Source organism: Suricata suricatta, chromosome 3 (genome assembly GCF_006229205.1).
Source record: "Suricata suricatta isolate VVHF042 chromosome 3, meerkat_22Aug2017_6uvM2_HiC, whole genome shotgun sequence".
NCBI lineage: Eukaryota > Metazoa > Chordata > Mammalia > Carnivora > Herpestidae > Suricata > Suricata suricatta.
In genome coordinates, this window is record NC_043702.1 from 6738635 (window position 1) to 6758181 (window position 19547).

General features: G+C 50.6%; 1 long non-coding RNA gene across 1 annotated transcript; it reads left to right on the forward strand.

Moving 5' to 3' along the window:
• The first annotated feature begins 6974 nt into the window (after positions 1 to 6974).
• On the forward strand, positions 6975 to 8765 carry LOC115286318. The gene is made up of 2 exons (XR_003905993.1): positions 6975 to 7143; positions 8279 to 8765. It is a non-coding gene; the product is annotated as an uncharacterized LOC115286318 (long non-coding RNA).
• The last annotated feature ends 10782 nt before the right edge of the window (positions 8766 to 19547 follow it).

Sequence of the window (19547 nt, forward strand, 5' to 3'; positions counted from 1 at the left end):
CTGGGCAGCCCTGGCCAGGCAGGCGGCATCTCTAGTCTGGCACCACTTCTTGCAGGGTGACTCAGGGCTGCAGGGAGCAGCGTCCCCAGCAGGCGGGGGGTGGCCTTTTATGACCGCCTCCCTCTCAGAACTGAAGTCACGTCACTTTCATCAGATTCTTTTGATGCACCTGTCACAAGACCACATCCAAGTTCAAGAGATGAGGACATAGACCCCACTTCTCAATGGGAGGAGTGTCAAGTCATTTGTGTTGTCATGTTTGATTGATTGATTGGCTGATTTTATTTTGTAAAGATTTAAAAAAATTTTTTTTAATGTTTATTTTTGAGAGAGAGAGAGAGAGAGAGAGAACAAACAGGGGAGGTGCAGAGAGAGAGGGAGACACAGAATCTGAAACAGGCTCCAGACTTTGAGCTGTCAGCACAGAGCCCGATGCAGGGATCCAACTCACAAAGGGTGAGATCATGACCTAAGCTGACGTCAGATGCTTAACTGACTGAGCCACCCAGGCGCCCTAAAGAATTTATTTTTAAGTCATTTCTCCACCCGAGGGGTGGCTTGGACTTAACAACCTCGAGATGAAGAGACCCTTGTCCTTATGTGATCATGTTTTAAAACCATCAGTGGGACACCTGAGTGGCTCAGTTAGTTCAGCGTCCGACTTTGGCTCAGTTCATGATTTCTCAGTTCCTGAGTTTGAGCCCCGCATGGGCTCACTTGTCTCAGCGCAGAGCTGGCTTCAGATCCTCTGTCCCCCTCTCTCTCTGCCCCTCCCCTGCTCGTTCTGTCTCTCAAAAATAAATAATAATAATAATAATATTAAAAAATAACTAAAGGGGTGAGTTTGAGCTCCCTGTTGGGCTCTGTGCTGACAGCTCAGAGCCTGGAGCTTGCTTTGGATTCTGGGTCTCCCTCTCCCTCTGCCCCTCTCCCGCTTATGCTCTGTCTCTCCAAAATGAATAAACATTAAAATTTTTTTAAATAACTACAATAAAACCACCACAAGCATAAGAACGTGAAAGTACACAGATCATGAGCTGCTGCCTGACGGAATTTTGCAAAGTGAACCGCTCAGTTACCAACCAGATCAAGAAAGAGAGCCCTACCTGGGACCTCTTGGGTCTCCTTCCAACCGCTCCCCGCAACCCTCCCCTCTCTGGCTTCTAATACTACCGGTGAGAGGTGTGAGGGAGGGGAAAACGTCTTCTAGGTTCCCAGCTGAGGCCCTGTAACAAAGACAGATTGAGAGGAAAACATATCCATTCATCTAAGTTTTAGGTGACACGACAGCCAATGACACAAGAGGAAATGAAGACCCAAAATTAAACATGAACATTTTGATGTTGAATCTGATGGTGACGAAGAGTGAAAAATCATGGGAAAACGCAATAGGACAGGGGGGTGTGAGCTCAGGACAGTGACCCGGGGGGGCCAAGGCTGGTTCCTTCAGATTCTCCCCTGCATCCTGGAGATGAGCCTGGATGTCACCTGGGGTCTGTGACCTGCTTCAGGGGAAGGTCAAGAAGTCCTTCCAAGGGGCGTCTGGGAGGCTCAGTCGGTTAAGCATCCGAGTTTGGCTCAGGTCATGATCTCACGGTTCGTGGGTTCAAGCCTCACGTCGGGCTCTGTGCTGACAGCTCAGAGCCTGGAGCCTCTGACTCTGTGTCTCCTTCTCTCTCTGACCCTCCCCTGCTTATGTTTCTCTCTCTCTCAAAAGCAAATAAAACATTTAAAAAATTAAAAAAAAAGAAGTGCTTCCTAACCTTTAATTTTTTGAATTCCTTCAGTTGAAAATGTTCAATATGCCCAGTTGCCATATTTTTGGGGAGTGTTTCTTGAAGTCCATCGACAGCTATAAATATTTTTAAAACATGACTCCCTGAACTCTCATCTCTGAATTCCTCTAACATATATACCTGCAAATTGTGCAAACCAAATTGGTTATGCCAATTTTGGGCGCGCCTGAGTGGCTCAGTTGGTTAGGCATCCAACTCTTGGTTTCAGTTCAGGGCATGATTTCATGGTTCATGAGTTCGAACCCTGCGTCAGGCTCTGCGCTGACAGAGTGGAGTTCTCTGTCTCCCTGTCTCTCTGCCCCTCCCCTGCTCATGCTCTTCTGTCTCTCTCAAAATAAAGAAACTAAAAACAAAAAAAAAAGGTTGTACCAATTCATACTCTCGCCAGTGGTATGAGAGTACTTATTGTTGGCATCTGGCCAAACTAAGTTTTGTCTGATTTTTTTTTTTTAAGTAGGCTCACATCCAGCATGGGGGCTTGAACTCACCACCCCTGAGACCAAGAGCTGCATACTGAGCCCCACCCAGGTGCCCCTTGTCTGGTCTTTTAATGTCTCCTAATCCAATGAGCAGGAGATGTTCTTCCACTGTGGTTGTGATTTGCACTCATTTCCCTGATTACCAGCGACGCAGAGTTCACGTTTATGACCCCTCAGTTTGCCTCTTCGGTGAACTGCCTCTTCATCCCAGTGTCTGTGATCCACAGTGACAAATTTCGAAACTTTTTTTTAAAGATAAGTAATTTTTTAAATCTTTATTTATTTTTGAGAGAGAGACACAGAGTATGAGTGGGGGAGGGTCAGAGAGAGAGGGAGACACAGAATCTGAAACAGGCACCAGGATCTGAGCTGTCAGCACAGAGCCCGACGCGGGGCTTGAACCCACTAACCATGAGATCATGACCTGAGCCGAAGTCGGACACTCAATCGACTGAGCCACCCAGGCGCCCCCCACGTTGACAAATTTCAGCACAGACAGTGGAATGTTATGCATGTGCCAGTTCTGTAAGCCTTTCTTTACTCGATATTAACGGTGCTCAGTGCAAGGTGGTAGCAATCAGAGCCCCCATTGCTGGGGGGAAGGTCCAAAGACACAGGCACTGTGGAAAGTACTGTGGCAGCTCCTGGCCAACGTCACGCAGAACTATCGGATGGCCCAGAACTCCATGTCCCAGGTGTATCTCCAAGAGAATTGGAAACGGAAGCCGCTCAAATGTCCATCAGCAAATGAACGGGTGAACAGGCAGTGGTCCATTCACATAACTAAATATTGTTCAGCCATAAAAAGGAATGAAGTACTGGTAAGTGCTACAAGTTAGATGAACCTCAAGAACATTAGAAGGGGCACCTGGGTGGCTCAGTCGGTTGACTGTTCAATGTCAGCTCAGGTCATGATCTCACAGTCCATGGATTCGAGCCCCGCATCGAGCTCTGTGCTGACAGCTAGGAGCCTGGAGCCTGCTCAGATTCTGTGTCTCCCTCTCTCTCTGCCCCTTCCCTGCTCGCACTCTGCTCTGTCTCTCAAAATAAAATAAAGACATTTAAAAAAAATTAAAGAAAAAGGTGATTATGCTTTGAAGAAGTCTTGCCCAGCCAAGTGTTCCTGCAAAGATGAGCCAGCACGCAGACGCTCAGGGCTGCAGCACTGTGATCTCTTCTGGAAAAAACAAACCTTTCTCTGTGCCTGACAGTACCTTCCAGGGAAAAACGCAAACAGACAAGACCAGGCGGGCAGAGGCTAGAGCAGAAGGTCCGGGGGTGGGCACCCAATCCACATGAATACGGAGATCGAGGGGAAGGGGAGGTCACGGTTGCTTGGGCGGATATATACAATACACACTTGGCCCTGTAACTGTATGTAACTATATGGAACTATATGCAACTCTATGTAACTAACTTGCTGTATGTAACTACATATGTAAGATTACATACGGTTATACACACATATACAAACATGAAGAAGGTGGGGCGTAGTTGGAGGGATTGTGACAGAATACTTTCTTCCTCTAGGGGAGCCTGGGTGACTCAGTCAGTTGAGCGTCAGTCTGACAGCATCAGCTCAGGTCATGATCGCAGGGTTCGTGGGTTCGAGCCCCATATCGGGCTCTCTGCTGTCAGTGCAGAGCCCACTTTAGATTTTCTGTTCCCTTCTCTCTTTGCCTCTCCCCCACTCTCTCTCCTCTTTCTCTCTCAAAAATAAAATAAACGTAAAAGAATAATTTCTTCCTCTAAATATCAGACAAGCAATCAACTTAATCTACTATTGAACCCTGCAGGGTTCTTTGTTTCATTTTTAATAATTACAAAAATAGCAAGAAAGAATGAGTGATTGGTTCCTCTGCCCTGATCCTCGCCGCCTTGGAAGGGGCTCAGCGCTGTCCTACATGCTTTTCCTCAAGCCCCCCGCCCCCCCTGAGGCGAGTGGTATTTGTTCACTTCACTGAGGTTCAGAGAAGGCAAGTGCCTGGCCCAGAGGTGCCCAGCTGGTGGTAGGAGGGGACCAAACCTGGGTATATCTGATGTCTGATTCTGACCGCAGCCCTGAGCCCGTCCCTGCAGGCTCGTGCAGCCCCCACCGTCCCGCAGCCTTTCCTCCAGTGAAGAGAATGTCCAGGACGAGGTGCTAGGGGCCAAGTCAGCTGCTAATTTGGGTGAACTTGGGGAGATGACCTACTCTCAGCTTCTACAACTCTAGAATGAACCTTTTTTTTTTTTTTCCATTCACTCATTCAATAACAATAACTGAGGGACAGTTTGTGCCAGGCTAGGGGTCACAATGGGGCAAAGCTCTGTGATGCAGGCAGCCTCTCCCCTCCCCCCACCCCGAAACTCTGGACACCGAGGGGTCAGGAAAGGCCTCTGCAGGGAGGAAGGAACAAGAGTTTGTACCTTGGCAAGGACAGGAAGGTATACCCACCAAGGGGAGCGTGCATGTGCTGGGTGGGGGTATACCTGGTGACCCGAATCTCTTTTCTGCCACTTTCCATTCATTTTGCCTATTCTAGAGTTTTCTCTTTCTTTTTTTGTGTGTTTATTTATTTTTGAGAGAGACAGAGAGATAGAGCAGAGGAGAGGGAGACACAGAATCGGAAGCAGGCTCTGGGCTGCAAGCTGTCATCACAGAGCCCGATGCAGGGCTCTAGCTCACGAACCTTGATATCACAACCTGAGCCGAAGTCGGACACTTAACTCACTGAGCCACGCCTAGAATTTTATATTTCAATGAAGTTTTATTTTGAGAGATTTATCTACTCATCATTCATGATGAGTGCAATAGGCTGACTGTTTTTGTCCCCCCCAGCCCCCCAATTTATATGTGATGGTATTTGGAGGTGATTAGGTCTTGGGGATAAAGCCCTTCTGAACGGGGTTAATGCCTTCTAGAAGAGACCTCACAGAGAGCCCTTCTCACTTCTTCCAAGTGAGGACACAGCAAAGCGAGGTCCGTCTATGAATCAGGAAGCAAGTTCTCACCAGGCACCAAATCTGCCAGCACCTTGACCATGGACTTCCCAGCGTTCAGAACCGTGAGATACAAGTCTGTTGGTTATAAGGCCCCCAGACTGGGTAATTTGTTACAGTATCCCTATTGGAACAGGACAATGAGCTTTGGGATTGTTTTTCTTTTTCTTTTTTTTTTTTAAATTTTTAAAAATGTTTTTTATTTATTTTTGATATAGAAAGAGACAGAGCATGAGAGGAGAAGGGGCAGAGAGAGAAGAAGACACAGAATCAGAAGCAGGCTCCAGGCTCTGAGCTAGCTGTCAGCACAGAGCCTGACGCGGGGCTTGAACCCACGAAAGTGAGATCTGACCTGAGCCGAAGCCGGAGGCTTAACCGACTGAGCCACCCAGGCGCCCCTGGGATTGTTTTTCAATTTGGGGCTATTACTCTTAAAACTGCTGTGGAAATCTGCATATGAGTCTTTGGACATATGCTTTCATTTCTTCTAATTACCTAGGAATTGGATGGCATAAATTAAATGTTATGTTTCATTTAAAAATTTTTTTTAAATCTTTATTTTTGAGAGAGAGAGAGACAGAGTGCGAGTGGGGGAGGTGCAGAGAGAGAGGGAGACACAGAATCCGAAGCAGGCTCCAGGCTCTGAGCTGTCAGCACAGAGCCCGATGTAGGGCTCGAACCTACGAACTGTGAGCCGAAATCAAGAGCCATTTTTCAACCAAGTGAGCCACCCAGGTGCCCCATGTTTCAATTTGTAAGAGCGTGCCAACCTGTTTTCCAAAATGATGTAGTATTCGTATTCCTAGAGACAGCATATGTGCATTTCATTTGTTCCATATCCTCACAATACTTGGCCTGGTTGGTCTTCAAATTGTGGCCATTCTACTGGGTGAGTAATGGTGTCACTCTGTGGATTGAAGTGACATTTCCCTAACAACTAACGATAGTGGCCAGTTTTTCTTGTCTTTATGAGTCATCCATGTATGTTCTTTGGTGAAATCCTTGTTCAAACCTTTCGCCCATTTCTTTTTTTTTTTTTTCCGCCCATTTCTTTTGGTTGGTTGTTTTATTGTGGAGTTGTAAAAGTTCTTTATATATTCTGGGTACAAGTGCTTTGCCAGACATATATATTGTGAATATTGTCTCCCAGTCTGTGGCTTGCCTTTGAATTTTCTTACTGGCGACTTTTGAAGTTCATGCTTGATTTTCAATAAACATATCCAATAAAATATCCAAAAGAAGGAGAAAGGGGGCGGTGCTCCAAGCCCAGGAGATCCAGCGTCACTCAGAAATTAGGGTGAGGTGAGGCTGAAATGCCACAGACTCTGATGTCCTAGCTCCCATCTGGGGTTAAGATTTCCACATTTGGGGTCTGGCAGGTAAAGGGGCAGAGGCTGGTTTTGTGCTGGACACTGTCCCCTGCTGGCTGCTTGCTCTTTGGGACCCTCGGGGGCTGGTCTGAGGAAGCTTGCACCAGGTGGGGAGAGCGCGGCTCCAGGAAGCTCCAGAAGGCTGCCCCCTGTTGGCGGTCACCGGGAACCACGTGGCAGGTGGGTTCCTGAGTCACCTGGCTTGTTGGTTGGTGGGAACCCCTGGGCGCCCCTCCCTCGCTCCTGGACGTGTGAAAGGCTTCCCATTGGCAGCACTTCTCTGGGACCATTGTTGCCTCACGGCTTTCAGATTTCTTTGGAAACTCTGAAGTTTGGGAAAACACACAGAGCTGCCCGCCCGAGGGAAGGAGACTCGGGTGCAGAAGTGGCCCCAGCTGGCCCCCGAGGGGCTGGGGGCACCGCTGGCTGCCCTGAGCTCTCTGCCGCCTCCTAACCTCTCCACACGGCTGCGCCTCCAGCTGGAGCCCTCCAGCTATGGAAGGTCGTATCACACAGGTAATGTGTGGGACTCTGGGGGAGGACAGTCCCCTCCCAGGATGCCGCTGTGGACCGGCTGGTGTCCTCTCCTGGTTTAGGGCTTTGGACCGACTCACCAAGGCGGTCATTTTCTCAGGATGGATCCCTCTCCCAGCGTGCTTGTGGGGTCAAGGGGCCCCAGGAGACCCAGGGGATGGGGTGGCGGGCCTGGGGGGGCGGGTGGTTGTTCTAGGTCGCACCCCCTGCAGATGGGGCCTGGCGCCTCCTCCCTCAGGGTCTGACTCGGTCCTGTCACCTGGGCTGTCAGGGACCCAGAAATAACAAAAGAAGATAGAATTTGGGGGCACTTAATCTTCCTTCTGCGCTGACCCTGCACGCACGTTCACCTACGGACTCGTCTAGAATATTTCTAAGTGCAGAAAAACAACAACAACAACCCACATCGGACTACCAGGGAAACCAATTTTACTGAAACACGATGATGAAAATACTTGAAAATGTGTGTTATGTGGTGCTTCCTGGTTAACACATTAGCGGCATAATGATGTCAGTATTTTCAAAATAGAATAACGTAAATGGTATTTGAAGACCCCCCACAATGATTGCAAGGTGATACGGATCCTGCCAGGCTGCTGGTGTGCATGACTTAAGAAAACACTAGATTTCCGTTGGAAGTTAATGAAGACGAAGATGTAGATTTTTATCGAATTTAAAAAAATGTTTTTTTAGCGGCACCTGGGTGGCTCAGTCAGTTAAGTGCCTGACTCTGGCCCAGGTCATGATTTCTCGGTTTGTGAGTTCAAGCCCCACATCAGGCTCTTTGCTGTCAACACAGAGCCTGCTTCAGATCCTGTGTCTTCCTCATTCTCTCCTTCTCCAGCCTTTCTCTGTTTCTCAAAAGGAAATAAACATTAAAAAAATTTTTTTTAATGTTTTTTTGTTTATATTTGAGAGAGGAAGAGAGAGAGGGAGGGAGAGGCAGGGAGAGAGAGGGAGACACAGAATCCTAAGCAGGTTCCTTGCTGCCAGCACAGAGCCCGACCTAAGGCTCAAACCCACGAACCACGTGATCATGGCCTGAACTGAAACTAAGAGTCAGACGCTTAACCGACGGAGCCCCCCAGCCGCCCCCTCCTCCCTCTCTTCCGACCAGCACTTCTCTGCTTACCCACCACCAAGAGCTGATGGGCGGCGGGCAGCCTCCTGTGGAGCCTGTGTGGACAAAAATGAACAGTGACAGAACAAGCAAGCCTCAGCTGAATTACCCCCATTCCCCAGCCCCGGGGGGCTTCGGAGCAGTGTTCCACGGGGACGGAAGAGCCCCTCTTGGCATGTGATGGGCCCACTCTGCCCTGAGCCCTCGCCTTCCAGCTTCAGGGGTGTAAGGGTCTGGAGAGGCGAGCCGTCTGGAACCTTGACCCCCTGCATTCTGCAGGGAGTTGACTACAACGACCTTGGCAAGTCCCCCACGCAAAGGTCAACACTTCTCTGTGTTTAGTCTCTTCTCAGATAAAGTGGGTCTGGAGGGCCCTCAGCCACCCCTCACCTGCCCAGCTACCCATGGATGCCCGGCGGTGCCCACTCACAGAGTCTTTGTGTTGTTTGCTTTTCTAGCTAAAGGGAAATGGCAAAAAGGTAAAGGTGGATTGTGTGTTATTCAGCCATTGTAGGAACTGGCCAGGGCAGAGCCCACAGCGCAGGAGAGATCGTCCAGGGAGGCCCGGGGGGGGTCTAGCATCAAGGTAAACGCGCAGAGTGAAGGTAAAGGAGCAGGAGAGGGACATGGACGAGGTTGGCACGACCCAGATGAGGAGAGCCAAGCCTTCCTCCTCCGCTGCCCTGGGGTTTAACGCCCACTGAGGTGGTTGTAACCCTGTGGTGATGAACACATTGTGTCCTTCCTACTAGGGGGGTTCCTGGAGAAGCCTTGGCCAATCCCCCTCGGGATCCCTGGTCCCCAAGACAGTGCCTGAGACACTGTGGCATTCATAATCGCCATGACGAAGGGAAGAGGGAATTAATGAATAATTGAAGTGGAGTTTTATATTCCACTTAACCTTGCCTTCCCTGATCAGAGGATGTTTACATATGACATGTTCAACTTTGTTTTCATTTTAAGAAAACTTATGCTTTTCCTGCTTTTTAAATTTTTACTTATTTTATTATTTGTTTAATGTTTATTTATTTTTGAGGCAGCTGGATCATGAGCAGGGGAGGGGCAGCGAGAGAGGGAGACATGAGGGGTGGGGGTGGGGGTGGGGTCAAACTCACAAACTGCGAGATTGTGACCTGAGCTGAATTCTCATGCTTAACTGCTTAACTGACTGAGCAACCCAGGTGCCCCTTCTTCTTTTTTTAAATCTTTGTCTTATAACAGAAGAGTTAAGCCTATGTAAATAAATTATGGTAACGAAAATGTTTGAAGTTACTTTGTCATTGTACTTCATGCTTTTCCCCTGGTTTTTCCTTTCCTCTCTTTTGCTATAAAAGTATTTTTTTCCTTCTCCCTAGCAATTGCAACGTTATTGCAATGTTCTTCTATTGGTGCTTTCGTTAAATTTTTTAAAAAGAAAAAATATATCTGAAAAACTATATAAAGCTCTATGCCCAAGTGGGACTTGAACTCACCACCTTGAGATCAGGAGTGGCAAGATTTAGCGACTGTGCCAGTAGGCGCTCCTGAACTTATATTTTCTTCCTTTCATTCCTTTCCCTTCCTTCCCTTCCTTCCCTTCTCTCCCTCCCTCCCTCCCTTCCTTCCTTCTTTCCTTCCTTCCCTCCTTCCTTCCTATGTTTATTTAGTTTTGCCCTCCCGCCCTCCCTCCCTCCCTTCCTTCCTTCCTTCCCTCCTTCCTTCCCTCCTTCCTTCCTATGTTTATTTAGTTTTGACACAGAGAGAGCGAGCATGGGCAGGGGAGGGGCAGAGAGACGGAGACCCAGACTCAGAAGCAGGCTCCAGGCTCCCGAGCTGCCAGCACAGAGCCGGAATCGTGCTGGAACTCACCAACGGTGAGATCATGCCCTGAGCTGAAGTCAGGCGCCCTGAACTTACATTTTCCTAGTTAATGAAGTCAAGAAGAGAACAGATCTGTGCCCGCCCCGCTGGTAATCTGAGAGATCCGGCACACTTGCCTTCTCTTCTGTTTGCTTCCAGCTCCGGCTGATTCACCAGCCATTCGTTGGGTGTCTGCTCTGTGCAGACACAGTCCGAGGCACTTGACTGCTAACTGGGGACCCTGAAACCCTGAAAATAACGAAAGCTCGAGTTCACCGGACCCTCCGGGCGCGCTGGTGCACGCGGGGCACGGAGAGTTACACGCGGGGTCTCCACCGCCCCCCCACCCCTCCGGCTTCCCCCCGCCCCCCAGACTCCGGGAGGCCTGGAGTGGTCTGACTTCGTCTTCCCAGTAGCCTCTGGCTGGAACCGGAATCTCCGGAGGCGGAGCCTGGGAACCCCTATTCTAGAAGTACGCGGTTGCGGGGTGTCCCCAGCCTGGGGTGCGCCCTCACTTAGAAGGCGGGGCTCGGAGCCCTGAAGCCCCGCCCACTCCCGCCCGCGAGCCGCCCGGGGAGGGGCGAGCAGCCGAGTCGTCCCGGAGGAGCCCCCTCTCTCCGCCGTTCCAGGTGAGTGTGACTGTGGACGTCAACATCCCTGGCCCCCGACTGAAGGGGGCAGTGGGGGTGACAGGCTCCCAGTTTCCGATTCTCTCTCCCCCCGGGACGAACCCGGGTGCCGGCTTCGCTGGAGAGGATCTCGCGGCTCGCGCCGCGGTCGGGGATTTAAGACCCGCAGTGCCGCCTAGTGGTCGTGGCGAGGAATCCCCGCGTCCCTGCACCCAAAGAGACTAGAAATTGGATGGTTTAAAAACAAATTAAAATTTGCTAAGGGAGCCGAACTTAAATGCTCTCACACACAAAGTGGGTAATACTTATGTGAGGTGATGCATGTGTTTGATTAACTAGATGGGGAAATCCTTCCACTATGTATACATAGATCAAATAACCATGAACACTTGAACTGTCTTACAGTTTTTTAAATATTTATTTTGAGGGGGGGTGAAGTGAGGGGGAGAGAGCGAGAGAGGGGGGATTTCAAGTAGGCTCCGTGCTGTTAGCACAGAGCCTGAGAGCAGGGCTTCATCTCACGAAACCTGAGATCACGACCTGAGCCGAAATCAAGAGTTGGAGGCTCAAGGGACTGAGCCAGCCAGGTGCCCCGGTTTCAACATTATAATGTAAACCGCTTTAAAGTTACAGAGGAGCTATAAGAACAGTACAGAGAACTCCTGTATATCTATTCCGGTTCCACCGAGTGTCCCAGCAGTGCCCTAGAGCAGAGGTTCTAGTTCAGGATCACACATTGCAGCCGGCTACCTCGTCCCTTGGGTCTCCTTCCGTCTGAGTCAGCCCCTGGGTCTTTCTTTGACCTTCAGGACTTTAACTAACATTTTTGAAGAGGATAGAGCATTTTGTAGAATGTACCTCAGTCTGGATTTCCAGGGTTTCCTCATGATTAGACCCAGGTGATGTACATCACACACGCTAATGTCCTGCCCTTGTCACCTAGTGGGTGGCCCCTGACATTCCTCTGTCCCACGACTGGTGGTAATAACTTAGTCCACTTGATAGAGATGGGACTTGCCAGGTTGTAACACTGTAAAGTTTCTCTTCTTCCCTATGCATTTGACAAGTGCTTGGTGGGGTGATACCCTGAGTTCACGTAAAAATCCCATTTTTTGCCCCCTTTGACTCGTTTTAGTGTGTGTCTAGTAACGTTTCTTGCTAGCATTAATTGTTGCTGTGGTGGCTGCCAAACAGTGTTGTTCTTTTTCTTCTTTTTTAAGTGTTTGTTTATTTATTTATTTTGAGAGAGAGAGAATCCTAAGCAGGTACTGTACTGCCAGCACAGAGCCTGATGCAGGGCTCAAACCCATGAACTGTGAGATCATGACCTGAGCTGAAACCAAGAGTCGGAAGCTTAACCAACTGAGCCACCCAAGCGCCCCTCTTTTTTTTTTCAAGATTTAAAAAAATGGTTTATTTATTTAAAGAGAGAACGCGCATGAGAGGGGCGGGGGGGGGGGCAGAGGGTCTGAAGCAGCTCTGTGCTCACAGCAGAGAGCCTATGTGGGCTTGAACCCATGAACTATGAGATCATGACCTTAGCTGAAGTCGGACACAACCGATTGAGCCACCCAGGCGCCCTTACTTGAAGAATCATTTAAAAGTGAAGGAAGTTTTTGTGGAGTTAGTCGATTAATTGCTCTTCTGTTGAAAAGTAGTGGAAGATGAGGAAGACTTCTTGGGCAGGGGGATGAGCTCCCTTTCAGACCTGTTGGATTCGGGGTGACATTAAAATCTCACGTCTAGAGGGAAAGTGGGAAGAAGAGACATGACACCCATATAGTTCAAGCCCTGCCTATCCTCTGTCAGCGGCCCCCAGAGGCCAGGGCCGCTGGATACAGGATCCTGGGGTAACCGTGGCCTTGACTCCTGTAGGTTTCCCTGAAGAGGGCGAAATGCAGCAAAGCGGAGTGACCACCAGATGGCGCTGCCGCGCCCCTTACATTCGGCCCGGAGGCTCGCCTCGGACACAAGGATGTCCCCACTTAGCTCCAATATTTGTAATCAGGGCAGTTCCTTGATCCCCACTGGGTGCCAGACATTGCGCCGGGTTCTTCTGGACTTCAGTTCACTTGATCCTAACGGAGCTTCAAGGGGGAGAGGACCCCCACCTTCCCAGATGAGGACCTGAGGCTCAGAGCTGCCTGAGGCCACATAGCCAGCAAGCAGCAAGTTGGCCTGACCGCAAAGCCTGTGTCCGCTCCACTGACCCTGTACTGCTTGCCCCAGGTATTAAACTTCCATGTTAAAAAAAACAAAAACAAAAAACTTCCATGTTGAAGTTATTTCTAGATAATGCGAGGCCCGGCAAGAAGCCCCCCCACCCCCCCAAGCCACCTTCCTATGGTAAAAGGGGGCTGAGAATTGTGAGAATTTGGTTCTTTTGCTTTTAAAAATTTATTTTATTTGCAGGCTCCACACCCAACATGTGAACCTAACAACCCGAGTGTGAGTCACATGCTCTACTGACTGAGCCAGCCAGGTGCCGTCATTGGCCACTTGGCCCTTAATTCCCTAACATCCCTCCAAGACTGGGGCTGTGGCTTAGTGTTTGGGTATCTGACTTCATCACCAGCTGAGGAAGAAAATAGGGCAGGAGACAATCCGGACAGTGAGACATGCAGGGAGCTGGGACAGACCCTGGAGGGAAAGGTCCGCCGAGGAAGGGGTGCCTGGGGTGCCCCCACCTCTTCTTAGGCTATGAAATTACTGGAGACCCGATCTGGTAAATTACTTTCTTTCCTAATGCCTCAGCTTCCTTATCTGTACAATGGGATCACAATTATCAGGCTTTCAGGGCGTGGAGGGACAGAATGAGAATATGTGTCAAAGGCACAACTACCTAGTGGCATCAGCGCCAGTAAGAGAGCTTTCCGGGCGCCGAGGGGAAGGGCCGCTATGAGAAGCATGCCCAAGAAAATCAGGGGCCCCCAGCCTCGCACCCTCCCTCCTCTTCTAGAAGGAATGGAGGGCGTTAAGAACACCGGAAGCATGGCAGCCGTTCTGCCAGCAGGAGGGCTGGGGCCGAGGACGAGGCTGTCCTGAGGGAGGCAGAGTGGAGAGAAGAGAAGGTCCTGGATGACAGCTAGCATTTGCTTTGCATTCCGCCGTAGAAGCGGGCCTTGAACCAAGGACTGGGTCCAAGTGGCTTGTTTGAGAAGTGATTCCAGGCCGCACCAGGAGGAGAGTGTGAAAGTGAGGCAGGGGAAAGGATCCACTTTCCCCGGGGGCCCCCGGAGCTCAGTCCCACTCGGGAACTCTAGGATGCAGCATAACACCTGCCTCCAAGTTATCCCAATCCGGAGGCAAAGAAGCAGGGTATTCATAGGGCAGCTGTGCATCCGCCATTGGAAGGAGCGCCCCCCCCCCGGCCCCCCACGGCGCATTCACCAGCTGGGACTCAGTTTGCCCAGTGCTGGCCCAGCGGGGGGAAAACGTCCTGGAGCAGAGACCGTGCTGGCAGCAAGAGCAGCCTGCCGTTCTTGGAATGGATGCCCAGGGGATGCAGGCGGGGCACCAGTCCCACCGCGACAGAGGGCTGAGCTGGTCGTCGTGTTGTTTGAAGCACATACAAGGAGTGTCCCCTTCAACCCGGCGCTTCTGTCCTTGACGACTTGTCCTAAGGAGGCAGCGCAGGGTGTTTCTCCGTGCAGCGCGCCCAGGCTGGGGCCACCCTGGGGCCAGTACATCATCTCTCCTCGCTCCAGGTCGTCCCCTGAAGGGGAGGCATAAATCAGTGCCTGCCCCTGGGAGTGGTTGAGTCAACACGTTTGATAGGCTCCTGTCAGGAAGGCACACAGAGTAAATACACTTAGATGTTACCAGTTGGGAAAGTTACCGCCCTTGGTAATAAAAAGTTGGAAATTAACATCCAGCCATGGAGGTTATTGAGTACATTATAGCAGTTCACCCAATAAATTATAACATGGCCACCAAAAAGCCCAGAGCACTGCCAAAGTATAACCAGTGAAATAGAAAGGTGTTCATGATACATTGTTAAATGAACTAAGCCCTTTGCAAGGCAGAATGTAAGACAAGTGTTTGCTTACCCTAACGTCACAACCCTGGTATATACGTATGGATGTATTTTGGGGAGAGAGAACGAGCAGGGGAGGAGCAGAGAGAAAGGAGAGAGAGAACCCCAAGCAGGCTCCCCAGTGTCAGCGCAGAGCCCGACACAGGGTTCGAACTCACGGACCGTGAGATCATGACTTGAGCTGAAATCAGGAGTTGGCCTGACTGAGCCCCCCAGGTGTCCCAGCTCCCTGGTTTTGATAGCATCCTGTGATTGGGTAGAATGTTCCACTGGTGGGAGCTTGTGAGGTGTGCAGGACCTCTCTGGACTATTTCTACAACTCCCTGTCAGTCTGTAATGATTTCCACTCAAAACATGTAAAACAGAAAAAGCTGACCTAAAGAGGAGTCCCATTTAATAGAGATCGCTAATGTGTGTGCGCCGCACATTTACATACTTTGTTTCTGGGGGCGCCTGGCTGGCTCTCTCGGTGGAGCGAGCAACTCTGATCTCTGGGTAGTGTGTTCAAGCCCTATGTTGGGTGTAGAGATTACTTAAAAATTTTAAAAAAGTTAAAAAAAAATTTTTTAACATTTATTTTGAGAGACAGAGCACAAACAGGGGAGAAGCAGAGAGAAAGAGAGAGAGACACAGAATCGGAAGCAGGCTCCAGGCTCTGAGCTGTCAGCACAGAGCTCGAACTCCCAAACTGTGAGATCATGAGCTGAGCCGAAGTCAGATGCTTACAGACTGAGCCGCCCGGGCGCCCCTATACATGAGATAATGGGCCTCCCGCCCCCCGCCCCCACCGCTATCCGGTACTTTCTATAGTGGAGTAGTTGTAGGGGCTGGATACACAAAGTGTGGAGTTACCAAATCCCCTCTCTTCTGTCTCCAATTCCCTCTATTTTTAACATTGGATTTAGTGTGGTACACTAGCCAACACTGATACATTAGTATTCATGAACACCGTAGTTTACGTTATATAATAATATATACGCGTTCACTCTTGGTCTTATATATCCCACGGGCTTTGATAACGGTAATGAATGCAGCCGCCATAACAACATCCTACAGAATAATTGTTTCACTGTCCTAAAAATCCTCTGTGCCCGCCCCCCCTCCCTGCCCCCGCAACCATTGAGGGTTTTACCTCAGTGTCTGTAGTTTCGCCTTCTCCGCGGCTGCGGCGTCATGTCGTGGGAGTCATACGGTAGGTGCTCTTCCAGGCGGGCTCCTCTCACTTAGCCGGCCGCCTCGAAGGTCCCTCCGTGGCTTTTCTCGGCTTTATAGTTGCTGCTGTTGCTTCTCCTCCTTCTTTTTCAATAGCTTCTTTCTTTTTATCATTGAATAACAACCGATTGTATGGATGCGCCACAGTTTAGCAAACGAGCATTTTAACATTTTATTTTTTAAATTTATTTATTTATTTTTGAGAGAGAGAGAGAGAAGAAAGAGATGGACAGAGGCTCCAAAGCAGGCTCTGCGAGGACAGCAGAGAGCCCGATGTGGGGCTCAGACCCACGAACCTTGAGATCATGACCTGAGCCAAAATCAGATGCTTAACGACTGAAGCACCCAGGTGCCCCCAAATGAGCATTTTTAAAATTAGAATAGAAACCAGTTAGGGGCACCTGGGTGGCTCAGTCGGTTGAGCATCTGACTTTGGCTCAGGTCATGATCTCATAGTTTGTGGGTTCAAGCCCCACATCAAGCTCTGTGCTGAGAGCTAGCTCAGAGCCTGGAGCTTGTCTTTGGATTCTGTGTCTCCCTCTCTCTCTGACCCTCCCCTGCACACGCTGTCTCTCTCTCTCTCTGTCTCTAAAAAAATAAATAAAAAACACAAAAAATAATTAGAAAAGAAACCATTTAGGAAGAGGGATAAAGCGTATTTGGTAGAGATGAAGCAGGAAAAGGGGTGTGCAGAGAGGCACCTGATAATGGCGCTGTGCGGTGGGGGAGGGCAGCTCGAGCCCAGGGGACATGCCAAGGCGGGAGGGGCTGTGGAAGGAGGGGCATGAGCAGGAGGTACTTAGGGAGCCCTGGGCCTCCGGGTCTGGGGAGGGAAGGCAGAGGCACGACAGGTGCAGAACAGTTGATATCTTAGGTCATGTTGACTTGTGTCTCGAGGAATTTCCTGTGTCGCTCATGGTGGGTTTCAGTGCTCCCCCGTCTACCCCTTTTTGGCAGCTGCAGTCTGGAAAAACTTACCACCGAGCCTCCGATGTTATAAATAAGCTCTGAGCATTTCCCAGGAGGCCAGGGACTCAGGGCCCGGACATTTAGCGCCTTCGTGGCCAAACTGGCAGGCTGCCCGATGCCACGGTGCCAGGGCAGAACTCACCGGCCGGCGGCAGCCTGTCCGACAATACTGACGGGCAGTCAGCCCATCATCTTCAGTTCTGACTCCCAGATTCCAGAACAGCCATCTGGTCTACCTTTGGTTTGACCCATTTTCCAACAGGGAAGGCACTCTGTTCTTCCTCTGTTAACCTCACACCAATGTTCCCCTGTTCCTTCTATGCTCTGATTATCAACCGGCCTGCGGTGGGTTTCACAAGCCTCAGCTCATTTTGGATCCACATCCTGCTCATGGTGGTTCTAGAGATCCATTTTAGTGGTGGTCGGCTGCCCCTTTCCTGCCTGTTGGCCGTGATTTGGTTGATCTCCCCCTTAGCTCAGGAGGGGCCAGTCTGACCACTGGCCTATCAGCCACCCACAGCTGGTGACAGTGCCTTCTTCATTTGAGACTCCAGCGCCCTGACTTGTGCAGACCCCCCCAGAGCCCACCCAGCATGGGGGACCCGGAGGGGCTCCTTGATGGGCAGAGGGCGTCGTGGGTCCTACTCTGGGGGCTGCCCACCTGCCCCCTTTCTGCCGGTCCTTCAGGAGCCATACCTCCTCTCTGGGGCTTTTTTCTTTGCCACCTGCCACGTGAGGCCTCAACACTTTTCCTCCCGCCCTGCATTCTGTATAAAGTGAAGTAACAGTGATCTGGACAGTGATCTGTTAGAATCACGGGGGGCCTGGGCCCAGACACTGCTGAGTAGAAGGCACGTTCAGGGCCAAGGTGTGTCCAGTTAGGGGATGGTGCTGGCAAGCAGGCAAGCTTTACCGTGGCTGTGGTCTCCCTCTGCGCGTCATCCTGCGTCGTCACTAGGGAAGACATCACTGCCCGTGCGTGTCTCCCCTCCTTCGTGGGTCCTCGGCCTCCCCTCGGTCAGCCGCCTCTCCATGCCCGGTCTTCCTCTCTCTTGCCAATCTTGTCCAGGTGTCCCTTGCCTTCCAGTTGTCTTCTGAGTCCCCTGTCCTGCCTTCCTTGTTGCTTTGCCAGGAATCACCTTCGCCCGGCCTCCCGTGGCCTCTTGGCCCATCACTTTTGTTTCCGCTTGCCAGTACCCTTCTCTGGCCTGTGCTCTCGGTTGCAACCTCACCAGCTCGGCCAGGTCCTGAACCTGGAGCCCTGCCTGCACTCGCTCCTTCCTGGCTCAGGGCAGCAAGCCAGGCCCGCCTTCAAAGTGCCTCTGTGGCGGTGCGGCGAGTTCATGTCCCTCCACCGGCGCTGTGACTGTTCCAAGCCTTTGCCTTTCTCTGTCAGTACATCCAGAGAAGCCTTTTCAACTAGGATCCAAACTCTGGAAGTCATAAAAAGAAAGACTGGTCAATTTGAATAGATAGCGGCACAGGGTGCCTGGGGGGCTCAGTCGGTTAAGCATCCGACTTCGGCTCAGGTCATGATCTCGCAGTTCGTGGATCTGAGCCCCATATTGGGCTCAGTGCTGACAGCTCGGAGCTTGGAGCCTTGGGCACAACCAGACAATCTAGAAAAGAATCCTTGTGCCTCTGCCGGTCAGCGATTTCAGGGGCAGGAGATGAAAGCACTGGACAGCCCAGCAGATCAGAGCGGAGGGCTGTCCATAGGAGACAGTGATTACTGGACCGAGAAAGGAACTAAGTATGTTGACAAATCATGACCAGAACCCTTGTTCACATGGTCCAGAGGGACAGGAGACAGCGGGCAAGCCCTGACCACAAGCAAGACACATTGTAGCTCCTCCCACTGGGGGGACAGGGAGGAGACACTCCCCTGGCTCGCATGGCACCTTGTCTTCTTACGCCCTAGAGATTCCACTGTGAGCGACGCTGGCAGCCGCTTGGGAGCCAAGCTTACCTGTAAATAACACATCTTCTTGTTGAGTTGATCAACTCATCCTGGACTCTCTTGCCCATCCTTGGCCTTAAATAGATCCTTGGTTCTTAAATAGATGAAGAAAACCCAGTCTCGTTCAAAAGAAGCCTAAATTTTATCAAAATTAGCATAAATCAAAAAGTTTTATAAAGTACATGTTTCATAGGTATTTGCGTTTCCTAATTCACGTGTGGTGTGTGTGTGTGTGTGTGTGTGCGTGCACGCGTGTGCGTGGCCAGGGAGCTCCCCATCCCAGCAAGCAATGCTCAGACCCCAGCTGGGTGTCCTACAATTTCACGCGGATCTGACCTGAAGTCCCTGGGGTCCCACAGGTGCAGGGTTCTTGCCCAGAGGACTGCCCCCCTCTTCAGACACCAGTCGCAAGCCCAGGTTGCTACCTGTGCTTCTTGTAGCCAGGTGATGATAAAGACCACCAAACACCAAATAGAAGCGAGGCAAGGTTTTATTTACGGCCGGGCCAAACCTGATCTCCCGGGTGTCAAGGAGCAGAGAATGGCCCCGAACAAAGGCAGCAGTGAGTTTGCATTGACTTTAGCAAGGCAGCAACATCATCATTCAGTTAACCAATTAAAG